The following is a 21,241-nucleotide window of genomic DNA, read 5'->3' as shown; positions in this document are numbered from 1 at the left end:
CGGCCGCGAAAGTGAAAGTGATCGCGATCGCGATCAAACATCAAAGCGGCCGCGACAGTGAAAGCAAATGGTGTGCAGGCTGCCAAATGGTGCGCGCGCCCGGCGCACATGCATGGTATTTGGAGGCCTGAAAGCACTCGTTTGCACTTCCAGATCCCCCATTTACGAAAGCTCTCGCGAGAGCAGCGCTAAAGCGCTGTCTCAGGCGAGACCTAAAAAAGGGACCAGCTCCCGCCAAAACTCAAGCGGGCCAGTCTTAACCCCAGCCCCCCCACAGACCTCACTAAATACATCGACATCGATACCAGTGAGTGGGCAGTCCAGCACAACAGGGACTCAGACTAGGGTCTGCCTGAAGAGGTATATGCTTGCCCCAAGACCCATTGTGACAAAACCGCTGCTCAGCCCTAGTAATAATGGTGACAATCATCACCTCGCAAGGCACAGAAATGTTAGATGTTTTCATGCTGCATCCTCGTATTTAAGAGAGCCAGCATTTAACTTCACCAACAGTGCTTACTCAAGCTTTGTCATGTCGCTCTCTTTCTTTATGCCTGTCCTGCTCAATTGTTGAACTGTTGTCAGAAAGCATATTAAGTGCATCACTGGAACTCAACCAAATGGCAATGAGGGGAAACCAGCCTCCATCTAACTCAAAGGATGGATCCATTCTTTAAGAGGACATAAATAATCCCAGAATCCAACATCACAGAGCATCCTCTGAGTCGCAGGCCCGCATAGCTCTCCCTTCCCCCAGATGCCAAGTAAAGGAACCAGGCCAGAGATAAACTTTTGGGATTCTCAAGCTCAGCAGGGAGCACATATCCACACAGAACCCCACATTTGATATGCTGGAGCTGGAGAGGATCATGCCGGAGTGGCTTGATGCTTTCAACAATGGCAACTATCTAGGCAACTATCTGGGCAATAGTTCTCAACAGGGAACAGCTACCCCAAATCCTAACTGTGGTGCAATCATCAAAGACTTAACACTGTGAAATGGCTGGTCACTGCTGGCTCAGAATCCTAATCAGACAGAGTCAAAAAATAGCTGCATGAGATTAGACCAGTGTGTGTTTCTTTCCAACATCAAGAAGGGTATTATACTGCCCTCAAACAATCCACTATGGCTGCTACGATAAACACCTTGATCTGGCAGTCAGACAAACTGGATCTCCAATTGGACCTGGTAAACACACTACCTACATCTATAACCAGACTGGATCGCAAATTAGACGATCTGGAGCTAAATGAGCAACTTGCTCATAAAACCAGAGAGAGAGTTAGTGCCTCCTCGTGCCATTCAGTAGTAGAAAAGTTAAGTACCCTCTTAGAGGTTTTATCAACCATGATAATGGACTGGAAAGAGGTCTTACAAGGGCAGCTCAAACCAGGTACCCAAAGACCACATCAAGCCCCGACTACCATAGAAACCTTTTCTGACATAAAAGCATCCTGTTTGCAATGACCTTTAAGCATTCCGGCCTCCGGGGTGCAACCAAATCTGCCCAGCCACGAAGATTCACCTTTTTCTACTTCCAAAATGGAAGCTCAAGGAGAGGTGGGGCGCAGCAGCCAGGGTGGCTGACTTCAGAGAGCAGGGCGCCCGGTTCGATGCTCAGCACCATAAGCAGAACTGCTCAGCATCATGTGACTCTGGGCCATAGCTCAGTAAATCTCCCCGACATGCCCCCAGTGCCTTGTGACCCTTACAGGTGATTAGTTTGCGCTTTACAAATAGCAGGTTATTATTTATATTATTTCACGACCAATAAGGGCTTACCAAGAACACAGGCATCCACATGACGCCCAAAACACAGCCAATCAGTTGGATAACCCAGTCACTCTAGCTACTCTAACTCATGCAGCCCTGTTTCCACCGAAGGCCAAACGAGCGTAACCCATATCTCAGCTACTCAGTTGGTCGGTCTGGCCACTTTTGTTACAGCTGCTCCTGTAACTTCTGGAGGACCTCTGAATACAGTAACAACTAACTGTGACAATCAAAGTGTACCACCTCAGTCAGTAAATTCTTGGAGCAGACCAATGTTCAAAAGATCAAGGAAAAGAATGAAAACAGCTTTAAACAAAGCCATATGACAACATCAACTAGTGTCACAAAACCTGGCGTCCCAAGCTCGGACACACCCTATAAGTAAAACCTCCACTAACCTGCATCCCATCTTCCTGGGAATTTCAGCCCCACAGACAATAGCCAACGGGGCGACACTAACCAACTTCAAGAATCGCATGTACTTTCCTGTTCGGTACCAGGGTACTCCGAAAACCCACTGGACCAATTGAATACCAAGGACGCCCCTTTCCAGCTCCAAGCCCAGCCAGGGACCACCCAAGTAATAAATACTCAACCCAGGCCAGGGTCAGAAATTCACCCACAAAGAAAAATACTGCAATTCAAAACTGAAGACCCCCTAATGTGGGCATTTTTCAAACTTGAATGCAAAGTAGGTTCAGCACTATTTAAAAGAGTCCATGATATTTAAAGGATTTTCCACGAAGTCACTTTGATTTTCTTAATCAGTCTTCTCTTCATTACATCATATCACAGGTATGTAGTATCACAATCTTGTTAGCAAAAGAAAGCCATAGCCGACGCGTTTCGTCTCCTAAAAGGAAACTTCTTCAGGGCTATAGAAAAATACATACAAAATACACTTTAATTCTCAAAAGAAAACACCAACATATTTATACATTTAAGATATATAATCATTCTATGCACGTAAATGTATAAAGCAAAATTAATAACAGTTCATCTTATTTGGAACATCAAAAATACGTTATTTATAAAAAGGAATTCGATCATACTGAATGGAAGAGGGCCTAAGAACAAGACAAAACAAAACATGACATTATATCGCATTTATTTGATTGTGGTTTCTAACATTCAAAATTAGAATAAGAATAATCCTATATTTGAATACTAACAGACCTTAGTAAATGAGCTCATATTAGGCATATCATCTCATTAACCATTCGTGTCAGGAAAATTCCTTCACAAACATGTGCACCAAACTCCTTAAGATGGACTTAGTGGAATATAAGAAAAAACCTTTGTGATGAAAAGAGGGGAGAAAAGAAGCATGTGAACCCTAAATGACCGTCAGACACCTAGGTCAAATAAAGACGAGTAAAGACCTGTTTACTAATATATAGGTGATCATAGCCTCGATATAAATCAGGAAAAGATATTATTAGCCATATATCACTTACCAGAGAAAGATTTATTACATAGAATTGCATCAGTCCGGGAAACGTTATATAGAGACCTTTAGTAAATGAGGGATAATGCCTATAAAAAAATACACATGAAAGAAGATTTTATTGATAAACCAATTCAAAGTTAGAATTGCGAGAGAAAATAATCTCACATATGGTTAGCATATCAGGAGACTCCATTCAAGTTTAGCAGAGAAAAGAGACCTGTTAATATAAACCAGAGCAGTGCCCATGGATCAGTGCCCATAAGGTCAAATATTCCCAATCACTGTCCTTCAAAGAAATAATATTCCGAGAAAGATAAAGCATCTGACCAAAATTAAAAACAAGCTAGAGACACTTCCGTATTTTTAAAGAAATAATAAAATGTCCTAAAGACAACTCACCCAATAGATATGTATATCTCTGAGTGTGGTAACAGGAGCACTCGTAAAATAATTTAATGTAAGGGCGAAAGCTGCTTAAAGTCATCCGCTAGACTCAGTACCTAAAAGAGAGATATGAATTAAAAATACCTGGCTGACAAATCACGCAGCCAAATTGAAACGATATTAACTCTTATCAAAAATAATTGTTCAACGATACTATAGCATGAAAGAGTGTTGCGTACTAGTGTACCCAAGGTGCTAAGTTCCACAACGTGAATGGCATGAGCGATGTGAATTTAAAGCATTTAATGACAGAGTAATCACAGTAAATGCTCCGAACACAAGAGGAAATCCTACGTGTGAAGAGACCTCCTTAGAGAAGTCCAACATTCAAAACAGCGGCCATCTTATAAGGGCAAAGTAAGCTGATAATAATTTATGAGGGAAATGAACAAATAATGCTAAAACGTCAGTAAAGCGACCACTAACAGAAAAAAAACGTATAAAGATCAAGAAATAAAATCTATATGAAATAATTGCTTTAAATGGAAGGATATATGGCGTGTACAGAAAAACCCTAAAAAAATAATTACTTTGTTATTTTATACTGAGATAATCACCCCTGTAGACTTACCAGAGCGGCATAGTAACCCGTGCTCTCTTCGTGGTGGTCTCGTACGCATAAACACAATCTCAAGTGGATCGTATTTAAACCATCCCGGTCCTGTGATAGTTAACACCTGTCGAATGACCGAAATAGAAAGAGTCTATACATCGCAGAGTCGCAAGGAAGCGTGGCGGCCATCTTAGTACTGCACACTTAATAGAATTGTTTGTTGCTATTAAGAAGATTTATATTTGAAAGAAATGACCGCTGCACTTATATTAATGCTTAACAAATATAAAGTCTATATAAATTTATTTAAAACCATTTGCATGAGTAAAGCAAAGAAAGAGTTGCTAAATCGTTGCATTTATCGTATTTTCGTAAAAAATATGCTAATGAGTATTGCTGTTAAAAAAAGATCACTTAGTGTGTCAACAAGCATTAAACTAATGGAAACCTTCGTGCTTTTCGCAACCGAGATGGCCGCCGCACCTTCGTGCTTTTCGCACCGAGATGGCCGCCGCACCTTCGTGCTTTTCGCTATTTGACCGTCCGCGTTCCGACTTTTAAACTCTGTTGTCATCAGTATCGAGTAAAGTTCATACTGATTATACCGTTCTAAGATGGCTGCCGCTATTGCGTGCATTGTTCGCCATTGATTGTCCTCATTGAGACTCTTGAAGACTGTTTCCATTAGTTTAATGCTTGTTGACACACTAAGTGATCTTTTTTTAACAGCAATACTCATTAGCATATTTTTTACGAAAATACGATAAATGCAACGATTTAGCAACTCTTTCTTTGCTTTACTCATGCAAATGGTTTTAAATAAATTTATATAGACTTTATATTTGTTAAGCATTAATATAAGTGCAGCGGTCATTTCTTTCAAATATAAATCTTCTTAATAGCAACAAACAATTCTATTAAGTGTGCAGTACTAAGATGGCCGCCACGCTTCCTTGCGACTCTGCGATGTATAGACTCTTTCTATTTCGGTCATTCGACAGGTGTTAACTATCACAGGACCGGGATGGTTTAAATACGATCCACTTGAGATTGTGTTTATGCGTACGAGACCACCACGAAGAGAGCACGGGTTACTATGCCGCTCTGGTAAGTCTACAGGGGTGATTATCTCAGTATAAAATAACAAAGTAATTATTTTTTTAGGGTTTTTCTGTACACGCCATATATCCTTCCATTTAAAGCAATTATTTCATATAGATTTTATTTCTTGATCTTTATACGTTTTTTTTCTGTTAGTGGTCGCTTTACTGACGTTTTAGCATTATTTGTTCATTTCCCTCATAAATTATTATCAGCTTACTTTGCCCTTATAAGATGGCCGCTGTTTTGAATGTTGGACTTCTCTAAGGAGGTCTCTTCACACGTAGGATTTCCTCTTGTGTTCGGAGCATTTACTGTGATTACTCTGTCATTAAATGCTTTAAATTCACATCGCTCATGCCATTCACGTTGTGGAACTTAGCACCTTGGGTACACTAGTACGCAACACTCTTTCATGCTATAGTATCGTTGAACAATTATTTTTGATAAGAGTTAATATCGTTTCAATTTGGCTGCGTGATTTGTCAGCCAGGTATTTTTAATTCATATCTCTCTTTTAGGTACTGAGTCTAGCGGATGACTTTAAGCAGCTTTCGCCCTTACATTAAATTATTTTACGAGTGCTCCTGTTACCACACTCAGAGATATACATATCTATTGGGTGAGTTGTCTTTAGGACATTTTATTATTTCTTTAAAAATACGGAAGTGTCTCTAGCTTGTTTTTAATTTTGGTCAGATGCTTTATCTTTCTCGGAATATTATTTCTTTGAAGGACAGTGATTGGGAATATTTGACCTTATGGGCACTGATCCATGGGCACTGCTCTGGTTTATATTAACAGGTCTCTTTTCTCTGCTAAACTTGAATGGAGTCTCCTGATATGCTAACCATATGTGAGATTATTTTCTCTCGCAATTCTAACTTTGAATTGGTTTATCAATAAAATCTTCTTTCATGTGTATTTTTTTATAGGCATTATCCCTCATTTACTGAAGGTCTCTATATAACGTTTCCCGGACTGATGCAATTCTATGTAATAAATCTTTCTCTGGTAAGTGATATATGGCTAATAATATCTTTTCCTGATTTATATCGAGGCTATGATCACCTATATATTAGTAAACAGGTCTTTACTCGTCTTTATTTGACCTAGGTGTCTGACGGTCATTTAGGGTTCACATGCTTCTTTTCTCCCCTCTTTTCATCACAAAGGTTTTTTCTTATATTCCACTAAGTCCATCTTAAGGAGTTTGGTGCACATGTTTGTGAAGGAATTTTCCTGACACGAATGGTTAATGAGATGATATGCCTAATATGAGCTCATTTACTAAGGTCTGTTAGTATTCAAATATAGGATTATTCTTATTCTAATTTTGAATGTTAGAAACCACAATCAAATAAATGCGATATAATGTCATGTTTTGTTTTGTCTTGTTCTTAGGCCCTCTTCCATTCAGTATGATCGAATTCCTTTTTATAAATAACGTATTTTTGATGTTCCAAATAAGATGAACTGTTATTAATTTTGCTTTATACATTTACGTGCATAGAATGATTATATATCTTAAATGTATAAATATGTTGGTGTTTTCTTTTGAGAATTAAAGTGTATTTTGTATGTATTTTTCTATAGCCCTGAAGAAGTTTCCTTTTAGGAGACGAAACGCGTCGGCTATGGCTTTCTTTTGCTAACAAGATTGTGATACTACATACCTGTGATATGATGTAATAAAGAGAAGACTGATTAAGAAAATCAAAGTGACTTCGTGGAAAATCCTTTAAATATCATGGACTCTTTTAAATAGTGCTGAACCTACTTTGCATTTATGTTTGAAAAGGACTCACGTCCTGATTTAAGGAGCTCAGAGGGAAGTGTTCCTTGGTTCCTTGCACTATTCTAGCTTACACTGAACGACACTATTCACTTGTCAGGTGCGGTGATATAGCCTTCTCCCTCTTCGCATTTGGTTATACTCATTTTTCAAACTTGAGTAAAGCAGCATTTGGATGGAGAACTTCAGGACAAGCATGATGTCAAATCTTCAAGTACCAATAGCACCAATATTGAACTTAGAGACGAATGAACATCCCTAAAACTGATCTTTACAACCCTTTTTCATTCAAAGGGCCAACATGATATACTAAATAGATCTATCCTCCTGAGACTGTTCCAAACCATTCCGCACTTAGCGAAGAATATCCACAGAAGATATTTTGGGAGTCGAATTAACAACATTGACAAATGGTCCGAATGGGCCCGAATCAACAACTGTAATACCTAAATTCCCAGCACTAGTTGCAGCTATTCTGTCTAACAAGCCCCCAAATTACCCGTGAAGGAACAGGGAGAGCAGTCAAGGCCCCAGACCCTGCCATACAGTATCCTCTGGAGGGGACCAGATTCACAACTCAATCTAACATATAATAAATTGAGGATATCAAGTGCTTAAAGCAATCAAGCATGTCCAATAAGGAAAATAGCCCTAGATCAATCACAAAAATCAAAACAAGTGACAACTGACTGGAGTTGGTTATCAGCAACACTTCTGAGTAATACAAGAAAACATTCTTACCCCTGGCTCCTATTCGCCTCAGCCTTAAGCCAAAAGGAACTCAAATATAAATCTTGTATCATGGAATGTAGCAGGTACAGCAAAGCTACTAATGTCCCCAGCTGCAATGTCTTTCATTCAGACTGTTGACCTACTCTGTTTTCAGGAACCTTCGGGAACCAGTCCCATCACAATCCCTGTTTTTTATGAACTGCTGCAAATAATGACCAGCATCTGATGATCCTGCTTGTTAATGTATACTTTAACTGCCTTGGCGCAGAACATCTGAAAAAGCTGACTCCGTTTTGTGACTTACTTGAATCAATCTTATATGAAAATACAACACAAGAGGTTATAATATGTAGCAACTTCAATCAGTGATCCCTGGGAACCGACCTAATACATCTGGCAATGGGATGCAATACTGTTAGTCTGCTAGCCACACTCTTCCAAGCACATAGCTAGAAATCCATCCGGCACACAAATGTAAAGAAATCTCCGCTGCTTAAATTTAAAAATTCTTTTAAAGGATTAAGCAGTTTGGATTATATGGTGACCACAGCTAGGATCCAGGACACGGTAGCAATCTTTGACATCCTGACTTGCTCAGAGAGCGACCACCTTTCACTCAGTACTTCCTTAAAAGTTAGCTCCAAAAAGGCATAGAAACCTGAGGTTATGGCCGATTCCAGCCGACTTGCCCTGTGGTCTGCTATACTGTTTCCCCTCCACCAAACGTGTCAGTTGACTGCGCAGATTCCAGAGAACTGCAGGCATTCCATTCTGAATCCCATATATAAGAAGGGTGACAGGGAGGACCCATTTAACTATCACCTCATCGCCCATCTGGACATTGAAGCTAAGGCCTATGCTTCCGCCCTCCTTAAAGAACTGGAGCACAGGGCGGAAACTAATGATATAATCCCATTCACTCAAACAGGCTTTAGGGCAAACTCTTCTACACAGGAGAACACTGTGGCCCTTTCTTGCCTACCTCATAGGGCAAAAATCAAGAAGCAACTCCCTCACTTTGGCTGTCTTGTGGCTTATTTAGCAGCCTTTGACCAGGGAGACAGGAATAGCTTGTGGAAAAAGCTCAGAGGATGGGGCATCCCGAAAACACCCTGCTTCGAGCCATCATATCCCTACATACTTCGAACTGGATTAGAGTCAAGCTAACTCCAATTACTTTTTTCAGGAAGGTTATGATGGACAATGGCCTCAAGCAACGTTGTGTGCTTGAGCCTTGCTATTTAACCTCTTCACTGCTGACATGGGCACCTCGCTGAAACAAGCTAACTTCATTCCACCGAAAATCAGAAGGAGCAAAATTGGGATACTACAATACATCGATAACATCGTACTCTTGGGCCACTCAAGAATCAGCCTACTCTCAATGCTCTGCGCAGCTATAACTTGGCTAATAAAATGGCGGCAAATGGCTTAAAGGCCGAAATTCTAATTTTAGGGAACCCAATCAATAAAACAAACAAAAGATGGAGGTGGGAGCTCTACAAATCGACACAGCTAATTCTTATAATTATTTGGGCGTCTGGTTAACTTCTAAAGAGGGCACAAAAAGTAACTGAGACATGCCACCACAAAAGCTAAGTCAACCCGAAACAGAACCTGCAAATTGAATAACTCTTTGGAAAGCCCATCCACCTGCCCAATAAGACGCGCATTGGCTGCTATTCAGTTACCAAGGATTACCTACGGCCAGGAAGCCTATTTTATTTATTTATGTATTTATATAGCGCACTAATACCCGAAGGCGTCTAGGCGCTGACATCCAATCTCCAGCCTGTCGTGGGGGATCGGAAGACAGAAAACTAATCACTGCATGGCTTTAGGCCTCAAAAAGCCAGGTCTTCAGACTCTTCCTGAAGGATATCAGGTCTGATGAATTTTTTAATGAGCATTGCAATTATTCCATAATCTGGTGGTAAAGTATAAAAAGCTTTTCCCACCCCAGTTGGAGAGACGTGCTTTGGGTGCTTCCACCAGCCGATGGGAAGCAGACCGCAGCATTCTGGGAGGAGTATACCAATGAAAGTGGTCCATCAGATAGACAGGACCCTGATTGCGCAGCGCCCTAAAGGCGATGCAGAAGGCCTTAAACTCAATCCTCTTTTCCACCGGGAATAGGTAATTTAAATAGAAGGCGGGTGGCTGAATTCTGCAAGACTGCATCTTGATAAGAAGGGCTTTATTAATATCAATCAAGAGGCTGTTGCAGTAGTCCAGCCTAGACAACACTAATGCCAAGACTACTGTTTTCTGTAGGTCAGGTGGTATAAAGTAGAAGATTTTCCTCCCTACCCTTGTCAATTAGTTTACATCTTGGATGAATACCAAGTCAAGGCTTACAAAAGGGTTGTTAGGCTATCTTCAGAGCTGCCTGATAAGACTGGAATTTGGGGTGGTGGCCCACATGTGGGTGAGTATGGTGTCCTTTGTAAATTACTACAATGGAACAATTGAGGCACAAGCCAACACTATAAAACAGCCCTCCAGTCCATCTTTGCCTAAAATGGGACTCCTTGGTCACAATACTTATAGCACTCAATTGACACCCTTCAACTTGACCAGAATGTGTTAAGCAGCTCACGTGTGCCATGCTCAAAACTGCACTGAAAAAACCCAAACCAAAACATTATCAAAGGCAAGTGACATGGACAAGCTTAAAAACTCAAAAATCCTGCAATAAGTGGCGCTGTCATACAATAGCACCATATCTTTCTAGTACGCTCCACAAAGGCTGCATAAAACAAATCCTGTTTGCAAAGCAAATGGGCTTACAAACCCAGGAAGTAAACGCAAGATGGCAGTCCCTCACAAAAATTGTAAATTGACGACTCTGCAATTACAAGTATGACTCTTTTAACCACCTACTTTTCTGTTGTACCTCACTTCTGTTACCATGCCATAGACTTGTAGTAAGGACTCCCTTAATACGTACATACATTGTTAAGTTAGCATAACCACGTTAGAGGTTAGAAAGCCATCTTGCTGCTTTTGCGCACGACACTGCGTTCACATGTTATTGCTTAAACAAACTGCTGACTCGAGTTTTGCCTCACACGAGAGCAATCTGTTGTTCCCATCCCGAGCTCTGCGCAGCGACCTTGGTCTGCACATGATGTGACAAACAGTCTGAGTTGTTAGACAATGCATGTTTTCCACTCTAGGTTGATCGACCCACTATTTAGCCATAACACACGAGCAGCTGCAAATACCTGAAAGTTGGTGCTTTTAATATCACAGACATCATGTTTATTATTCAGACCGAAGACGAGCCTTCCTGCGAGAAGACTCCTGATGCTCCTGTGATGTGATTTCACTAAGCTGATCTTTGAGGTATGGGGTCCCCTATTCAAGCCTAAGAGACCTTCTACTAGTCTAATAATAATATTAGCTTCTTAGTAAAGGGAAGGTGGTAGTATCCACTGTCATTATAACATGATCACCCCTTTTATATTCTATGGTATTGTAACGATGTTGATGGTTTTGATTTTAATCATTTGTCTGCTTGTATTAGCCAAAGTACTGCATCTTAGGACACGTGGTCTATAAAAATAAATTCTTTTTATTTACACCGTGTCTCCGTTGATTATTGTTGTGGACTGATGTGAGAATAATATACGAACAGGTATTTCCGATTCCCACCATTACTGAGAGTATACTGAGTCGCTTGTTCTGGGTTGTCTTTTCATTGGGACCGCCGAGCTAAATCTCGGATAACGAATGGGACACTTATGCTAGCCGGATACTGGGTTCTGGGTTCTGAGGTGAGTTTCTGGTACACCACAATTCACTGAGGTCCTGGGGTTCTACGCATAGTTCTGTGTATAAGCAGAATCCCTGCAACAGACTGTAACGTGTAATGAGGCTGCACATTTGGTGTTCACCAAGGAGCCAATGGAAAAGGCAACATTCTGCAAATACAACAATATTATGCAGCAATGCCTAGAAGATGTGACCATTGGCAGCAATTTTCACTTGCAGCCTAATGGTGCTAGAACCGAATAACAAATAACTGAGCCAGACTTGCCCAGCCGATTCACCTCCTTAGTCTGAGAATAAGTGTCTCTGAGTACCTGCAGGCAGGCCAAGGACGCTAAGCGGCTTCACATCGCTGTGATGCCCAGCATTGGCACCCTCTCAGCCAACCTTCCCAAACTGGTTTGAGAGAGACGACGGTTAACCCTTGTTGAGATACTATCTGTACTTACCTAATACTGTCAAATTCTTGTTTCCACTATGTCTATAATTTCTTCATTTTAATTCTTGACTTATTCAGCTTGTTTTTAACCATATTTCTGGGTTTTATTGATCTTATGCATCAGTGTTTTATGATTTGGAATAGTGCTATATTTTGCATTGTAAAGATTTGTATTAATCATACAATGAATGTTTCCACAGACTAACTTTACTTAGAAGGAAAACAGTGATACTATTACTCTGTTTTGCTGTGGCTATCCAAGATGTGCAATGGGTGGTTTTTCGTGTCACTCCTAGGTATTTGTGATTTTCTTTGAGGAAGGAGTGTTTAAGTGCTGTACTATGTAGATGTGCTAGATGCTAAAGCTAGATTCTTTCATTTGCATCATTTTTTGCACTGTTCTGCCTCCTGAAGTGGTTAAGATGTATTGTTGTGGTTGTTTGGAGGGGTGGTGCCCTAAGGATGAGTGGTCAGCGCGGTGATAAGCAGGTAGGTAATTTGGTAATAGCTTGTATAGAGGTATTATCCATAGGACAGAGTGTATGAGTATTGTTGTGAAAGGCACATTAATTAGTGGGACTGGTGGTGCCAGATTTATACCGTGTGCCAGATCTTGCTTCGCTACCAACATTCATTTCACGTTGGCATTGGCAGCTCCTGGGCCTTTTGCTCGTTGTTGTGCCTTTGGTGTTGGAGCTAAAGGGCTGAGGATGGTTACATCCATTTATTCAAACTAATTCTGTGATTAGTTATTGATTATTAACCATGTTAGACAAATTGGTTTTTTTGGCTCTCTGTGCTATGCTGTTGTCGTCGATGACATTGGAGGAGCTCAGAGGAGATTGACTTTTGCAAATGATCCATGATTTTATTCGTAGCTCTAGAGACATCCATCGTTGTGAAGTCGCCGGAATCATGGCTACTTTATGGTTCGGTTTCTTCTCCCCAGAGGAAGCACACTTTAGGCTGCCACACTTAAGCTGCCATTTATCAAAGCAGGCACTCTTGCACCATAGTGAAAGATGTGTGCTTTCTGTTAAGCACAGATTTTGTACTGGAAGGGGAGTCATCCAGCACAAACATTATGCTTTAATATGCTCCCTACCATTTATGTGGGCTGTGGATGCAGCGCACATGAAAGGTTTGAAAAGTAAGGTGAAATGTAAACATTTTTTCTCACATACATCCACCTAGAGGTAGTGTACTATTTTGGTATCCATCCTTTGTAGCACAAATCCTGATTTGCGTTGGAAAGTAGATACCACCACAACACTTTGTGTCACAAAAGTAAATCAAACATGAGACAAAGTGTTAGCAAATCTGAGACAATGTTTCTTTGCCTGAAGCAGATCATTTTCTTCTTTCAAAAGGGTCCGACCAGATTTGTCTCTAACATAATTCTTTATCTTGTAAGTAGTGACCAGTCTCTAAGTAAGAACATGACTGCGGTTTCTGAGGCAAAGTGCTCGAGGTTTAGACGATATTAATGATTCAATAACATATAACATTCAATTTAACATGAGACGAAAAGAAATGTGTCATTAACAAAGCAAGGCAATACTAATTTTTCAAAACAAAATGGCTGCAAAACACATTGTTCTAACTTACTGTACTGATTCCAAAAACACCAAGAGAGGCAGCTGATGTAAAAAGAAATGCAGAAGTATCCCATGGGCACCTGCAAGGTAGTTCCATTACTTCTCACTAATTCCCTGGTAGCATCATGGAATAAAAACTGTAAACACTCGTGGGGCCTTCCTAATGAAAAAATGAATAATTAAATGGCAGATTTGAAGAACAAATTTTTCTGCATTTAAAACTGCACCTGTGTTTTTTCAAGGTGAGATCCCCTACCGAGTTCTCACATTTCAGACTGCTCAATTTTCAAATAATATTTTATGTTCAGAGGGTTTCATTCTACACAAATCCCTTCGACTCTCTCCTTGCCTGAAAGGATCTGTCAAACAGGCAGCCATGGGGTGGGATGGAGTTCGCTCAGCAATAAGGACAGCGACTCTGGCCAGCTCAATAGCTTAGCGGACAAATACATCTAGGACTTTTTTGATGTGACTTTTTGTGATATCTCTTTTTTGCGTTATCTGTGTATTTGCTACCAGTCACAGATTACTAGAGGGTTATCCCAGACTTTTCCCACTCAGTTTGATAAAATGGCTTCTTGATTTAGCAACACCTGTAAATTAAATGCTTATTTCTAAAAAAATACCAGCCTGGATTTTTTCTAGTACTAACGAAAAACGTGTCTAATGATCTCTGGCATTGACAATATTTTTCACAGTCAGACACAGCTCAGTATACTGTAGGTCTAATTGGTAAAGGAATGCCCACGGGGTCTTTGGGAGGGCTTACAGTGTTTAATGGAATGCTACTTCAGGAGCAATTTTTAAGACAGCACAGATGAGAGAATAGGAGTAGACAGTCCCAGCCGCTTCGCTCTACAGCTCTGCTTAGTGGTCCCTGATGGTTGTGAACGTACCCGTGCCTAAGGAGAAGTCCTTAGATTTGAGATATCCTTAGGAGTGGTCCTAAATGAATTGTCCCGTGGGCTTGTCTGTGACATAGGTGTGGAATGTGTAAACAGCAGAGGCAAAAGGAACAACATATTCAGTCACAACGGTTTAAAAGCACTGATTTAAAAGTATGTGCATATTTGAACTTCTCAGGAGAAAAATAAGGATATTCCTGTTATGCCATTTCTGAAAAAAACACTTCACAGGGACATTAAATTGTTTTGACTTCTCTGGATGGCAGTTCTTCAAATGACTACTTCTGCCATGCTGTGGATTTGTAAAGCAAACATGAACATCTGAGAAACTGCAACAATTCCTTATTCATTAAAGAGATGCTGCGTCACTCAGTGAACTATTTGGGCTAACACACCATCTGCCATCAATTATATAGATAATGCAAGTCACAGGGGAGATCCATCAAAAGATCATTGAACTCCAATGTAACTTACTATGTTTTTTTTAACATGAAATAGTGTACTCTCTACAAAAATATGTAAACACCATAATCCTTCACCCTCAAAAAGCCAGAAAACATTGCAACTTGATCCTTCATGTGAGTGAGTGTAGCACAAAGGTATTGGTTAAATATAGAAGGATGGTGGAAGCACACTGCCTAATATCCCCACACTCAATGTTCCCCAATGCATCATGGTAAATGCTGTGCACGAGAACACTTACTTCAGTAGTAGTCTTCAACCTAGATGGAACAGCCTGTGCTGTGTATCCCTGGACACATTTCTGGATTCACTCCTTCATCAGTAGAGAGCAGCAAGTCATTTGGGGGTGCTGAACATGATGCCTAAAGTCTCTTTAGGTCTCTCTACTACTCACTGGGTGCAGGTGCATCAACACAAGCTTGTCAGCTCAGCTGCTCAAGAGAGCCTTTTCATGCAGAAGACAGGTGGTAGCATACTGCTTCACAGCCCAGCACTCAATTTGCCCCAATGAATCCTGCTAAATGCAGTGCATGGTAACACTTACTTCTGTAGTAGTCTTTCATTTTTCACCAATGTTGGTGCAGCCCGTGCTGTGCAATTCTAGGCATGTCTTTCTGGATTTCTTCCTTCATCAGTACAGAGGAAAGATTCAGAATCAGAATACACTTTATTCAACCTAAGTAAATAGATCATAAAAGTGCAATGAAAGAAAAAACATTACAATTCAATTAATATCCAAACATGTCTTTGGCAGTACATAATTAAAGCAATTGATAAGAATGCACTAACAGTCCTTGACATTCCACGATCCATGACATCCTAATACCGAAATGACATATTTGAATTTAGTTAAGAAGGAATGGGATGAGTACAAAAACCTCAAATAAGGGTCCTCTTCCCTCTCCTACCAACATAATTGTCACTTCTAAATGTATAAGGTATGCTAAATTAGTGGGCTTAATAAGGGGTCCACTTCACCGGATTCTAGAACCATATTTTCACACCAAAGACATAGGAAAAAAAACAAGGGGCCACAGCCCTAAGATGTGAGAAAGGCTAAACTGGCAATGAAGGGTCAATTTACCAAGGTGCTGGTAGTGCAATGCAGGAATTAAATAAGACTTTAAAAAAATCTTCACTTGTCAGTGTGCAAGTCTAAAGACATTAATAATAATATAGTGCGGATTGAAGATCAGCCCACTTCTGTGCAAAAGCCCTACCCACAGGCACCACACTATGGACAGAAAAAAGGAGGGTTAAATCCTCATAGTTGACCAACACAGAGTTACAACATCATATCGCTGTGGATCGTTGGTCATTGAACCACCCAGAGGTAACTTTCCCACTGGGACCTTCTAATCTTTGTTACCAATCTGCGATAGGTATGAACAGTTGTTATAATTTCATCAGATGATAAGCATTGAAGGAAAAAAAGTGCCTGCATGCAATGTCTTAGGGAGAATTTGTTAAAAAAAGCTTTAAAAGTACATCTGAGTTTTGAGTAAAATCTACAAAAGAGCAAAGCATGTAAAGTGCTTTGTGGAGAAATCGAGTCACAGGGGCAGGGATCAAAGTTGTGCTCCTAATTATTACAGTAGGGGAATGCCACAATCCAATGGAATAAATTAGGGGCCTTATTAGGAGTTTGGCGGTCCTCCTATTCAGCCTGCTACTGCTGTGCCGACAGGAGGACTAAGTAGCCTTCTGTCTGATAAATTATGAGTGTAATCTAGGGCGAGCGGGGGGTGCTGCAGCAGTCTCAACGCCGGTCGGCTGTCTAGGGCTCATAAGAGAGCCTGAACAGCTGTAAGCGCCGTGACAGTGCATGCAGCATATTTCTGCGAGGTGTGGCATGCCTGCCACACTGTGCAGGAATGGGGGCAAAATTCCAGGGGGCAAAACATGTGCCCTCCCCCGCCCCCCCCCCATGGCCCAGAAGTGGCAGGGGCACATGTTTGTGCCCCCTTAGATGCCTCTCTGCCACCCTTTTCATTGCAGGGTCACCGATTTGAAAAGGGCGGTGGAAAGTCAACTTGTAATATGCGAGATGGTGCCGGCAGCAGCACCGCCAGCATATTGAGGCCAGTTTCATACCGCCTATGTAGTGGGCTCCTTGATCCCGGTGGAGCCGGCAGTCTTGCGGCGATCCCAATGCCACATTTAGAATACTGTGAGTGACCTGCAGTGGTGGCAATGATCGGACCTGCACCGCAAGTACGGCAGTCCTTAGGACCGCCATACAGGTAATAATGCCCTAAGTCTAAACTTCAAAAGGAGGAAATTCTGGTAGGACTGGACATATGGGTGCCGATTCCGATCCTGGAAAAATTTCCCCCGTCCGAATTTAATCTGGATTTTTTTCCGTCCGAATCGTAAAAGTAGTATACAAACTGCCAAGTACGATTCGCATGGGAAAAACTCCATACGAATCACATCGGGAAAATTTCCCCACACGTCCTCGGGTCGGAAATTTTGTCCGACACATCCCCGGACGATTTACCGAACAAATCAGAAAAATGAAGTCCGACCGCGCAAGTACGATCACTCCCGTCCTTTCGATTTCAACTGTATGGAAAAAACACCGTACGGACCGAACTCCCATAGCAACCATGGAGACACGTGCTCGCATACGCGCCGAACACTCCACCACAGACCCCGCATGTAAGCGCAAAACGCCCCCTGGCCGCGGATGTACGTGCCGAACCCCCACCAGTGTATGCATGGAGCGTACCCCCACCCATGTATGCATGGAGCGTACCAACTCCCCACCCGTGTATGTACGGACCGTACCCCCACCTGTGTATGTACGGACCGTACCCCCACCCCACCCGTGTATGTACGGACCGTACCCCCACCCGTGTATGCATGGAGCGTACCAACTCCCCACCCGTGTATGTACGAACGGTACCCCCACCCGTGTATGTACGGACCGTACCCCACCCGTGTATGTTCGGACCGTACCCCCACCCGTGTATGCATGGAGCGTACCAACTCCCCACCGTGTATGTACGGACCGTACCCACACCCCACCCGTGTATGTACGGACCGTACCCCCACCCGTGTATGCATGGAGCGTACCAACTCCCCACCCGTGTATGTACGGACCGTACCCCCACCTGTGTATGCATGGAACGTACCAACTCCCCACCCATGTATGTACGGACCGTACCCCCAGCCCCCCCTGTATGTACGGACCGTACCCCCACCCGTGCATGCATGGAGCGTACCAACTCCCCACCCGTGTATGTACGGACCGTACCCCCACCCATGTATGAATGGAGCATACCAACTCCCCACCCGTGTATGTACAGACCGTACCCCCACCCGTGTATGTACGGACCGTACCCCCACCCGTGTATGCATGGAGCGTACCAACTCCCCACCCGTGTATGTACGGACCGTACCCACACCCCACCCATGTATGTACGGACCGTACCCCCACCCGTGTATGCATGGAGCGTACCAACTCCCCACCCGTGTATGTACGGACCATACCCCCACCCATGTATGCATGGAGCATACCAACTCCCCACCCATGTATGTACGGACCGTACCCCCACCCGTGTATGCATGGAGCGTACCAACTCCCCACCCGTGTATGTACGGACCGTACCCCCACCCGTGAATGTACGTACCGTACCCCCACCCGTGTATGCATGGAGCGTACCAACTCCCCACCCGTGTATGTACGGACCCTACACCCAGCCCCCCTGTACGGTGCGAAACACCACCACCGATGGACGGTGCAGACCAACACCCAGCACGTGTTCGTACGCACCCTACCCCGGGCCCACACACCAGCACCCTCACCCAACATCGGGCATGTACGAGTCGTACTAAGCCATAGCAAAGGACAGCACTGTACAACAACATGGCCCATGTACGCACCGTACAGACTCAATAAACACTCCTACTGAACCAGGACAAACCAAAAAAACACAAGGAGAGTCAATTTGAGGCACACAATACCACAAAACATATCCAACAAGGCCAAATACATCCTATACACTGACCTGCAACTGACAAACAGCTAAACAGAGGCCCAAACCGCTACCACTCCTTATAACACACCCATCCAAAGTTCAAACACAGCCACACCACAAATGGACCAATAAAAAGGCCCAACACACACAAACCATGATCCTTTGCAACAAATCCACTGCTGCCAGACCCCAGAGACTACGCACTGCACCATACTTCAACCATCAATACACCTTACACTTGCACTCCTTCACACAACCACCATCACAAACACACCCTCATCACATTCACACACACACACACCTGCACAACCACACTCACACCCCCACAACCATCCACACCCACACCCCCACAACCATCCACACCCACACCCCACACCATGCCCACTAACAAGAATCCAAAGTTCACAAAGGACGAGCTGGAGGTCCTTGTCGATGAAATCATCAGAGTCGAGCCACAGCTCTTTGGAACATTGGTCAGACGGACCAGCATATCCGAAAAATCTGCCATGTGGGAGAGGATAGTCAATTCTGTGAATGCTGTTGGGGCCACCAGAAGGACCAGGCATGAGTGCCAAGCCAGGTGGTACGATCTGCGGAGGACGGTCCGCCGCAAAATGACGGACGAGCACAACCAGGCCAACATCACTGGAGGAGGTCCGTCCCGCAGACCGGTACACTACCATCCCTGTGAGAAGAAGGTGATGGCCACGCTGCCGCCATTGGGAGTCGACGGACTAGAAGGAGTCCGAGAGCCTGGTGAGTACACAAACAACTCACCTCACATGGGGGGAACGCCATATACAACCCAAATACCAATCATGCACGCAACCCCCCAAAAGCCAGCACCCGACACAACCACACTCCAAAAACACACACATGCCACTAGCGCCTCCATGCCCCATGCCCCAAGCAAGGCCATGCCAAGTCACAGGCCACACAAAACACCAACACAAGACAGGACGTCCCCGATGCCGGGAGGGTGGGCCTCAAAACTAACATAGAGCAACTCTGAAGCACACAACAATGCCCTCAGCCCACATGGCCTAGGGCACAGCCATACAAACAGTGTGTCCCCACACAGTACTGTGTTGCCTGCAAATGGTGGCCGCGTTGCAGGATGACATGGGTATGAAGGCACAATTTGCACATAACAGCAGCTAATGAAGACGCATCACTCTGAAAGAGTGTCAGCACACACCGCCACAGCAGCAGCGCAGACTCAGACACTCTGCCCAATGGGTGCCCGGAGATAAGAAACAAACCCACATGAACAAGCCAATGGCCTTTGAAAGACCTGCAAACTGTGTGTGCCCAGGAAGCTGGGCTGAGGTGACAGAGGGTGACACACAGAGGGAGGGAGGGGGGCAGAGAGAGGGACAGAGACAGAGGTGGACACAGGGAGACAGACAGAGGGAGGGAGGAGGCAGACAGAGGGAGGGAGAAGGGGAGACGGACAGAGGGAGGAGGCTGACAGAGGGAGGGAGAAAGGGAGATAGAGGGAGATGGACAGAGGGAGGAGGCTGATAGAGGGAGGGAGAAAGGGAGACAGAGGGAGACGGACAGAGGGAGGAGGCTGACAGAGGGAGGGAGAAAGGGAGACGGACAGAGGGAGGAGGCTGACAGAGGGAGGGAGAAAGGGAGATAGAGGGAGACGGACAGAGGGAGGAGGCTGATAGAGGGAGGGAGAAAGGGAGACAGAGGGAGACGGACAGAGGGAGGAGGCTGACAGAGGGAGGGAGAAAGGGAGACGGACAGAGGGAGGAGGCTGACAGAGGGAGGGAGAAAGGGAGATAGAGGGAGATGGACAGAGGGAGGAGGCTGATAGAGGGAGGGAGAAAGGGAGACAGAGGGAGACGGACAGAGGGAGGAGGCTGACAGAGGGAGGGAGAAAGGGAGATGGACAGAGTGAGGAGGCTGACAGAGGGAGGGAGAAAGGGAGATAGTGGGAGACGGACAGAGGGAGGAGGCTGATAGAGGGAGGGAGAAAGGGAGACAGAGGGAGACGGACAGAGGGAGGAGGCTGACAGAGGGAGGGAGAAAGGGAGACGGACAGAGGGAGGAGGCTGACAGAGGGAAGGAGAAAGGGAGACGGACAGAGGGAGGAGGCTGACAGAGGGAGGGAGAAAGGGAGATAGAGGGAGACGGACAGAGGGAGGAGGCTGATAGAGGGAGGGAGAAAGGGAGACAGAGGGAGACAGACAGAGGGAGGAGGCTGACAGAGGGAGGGAGAA

General features: G+C 43.8%; 2 long non-coding RNA genes across 2 annotated transcripts; one reads left to right on the top strand and one right to left on the bottom strand.

The window, feature by feature from the left end:
- Positions 1-3,242: 3,242 nt before the first annotated feature.
- On the bottom strand, positions 3,243-3,936 carry LOC146861613 (uncharacterized). Its single transcript, XR_014979282.1, has 3 exons — positions 3,848-3,936; positions 3,624-3,724; positions 3,243-3,310 (listed from the first exon to the last, which is right to left on the bottom strand). It is a non-coding gene; the product is annotated as an uncharacterized LOC146861613 (long non-coding RNA).
- A 1,678-nt stretch (positions 3,937-5,614) lies between these two features.
- On the top strand, positions 5,615-7,441 carry LOC146861612 (uncharacterized). The gene is made up of 4 exons (XR_014979281.1): positions 5,615-5,720; positions 5,844-5,944; positions 6,258-6,336; positions 6,919-7,441. It is a non-coding gene; the product is annotated as an uncharacterized LOC146861612 (long non-coding RNA).
- The last annotated feature ends 13,800 nt before the right edge of the window (positions 7,442-21,241 follow it).

This window comes from Triturus cristatus, chromosome 3_1 (genome assembly GCF_964204655.1).
Source record: "Triturus cristatus chromosome 3_1, aTriCri1.1, whole genome shotgun sequence".
NCBI classification, from domain to species: Eukaryota; Metazoa; Chordata; class Amphibia; order Caudata; family Salamandridae; genus Triturus; species Triturus cristatus.
This window is presented reverse-complemented; position numbering and strand designations above follow the sequence as displayed.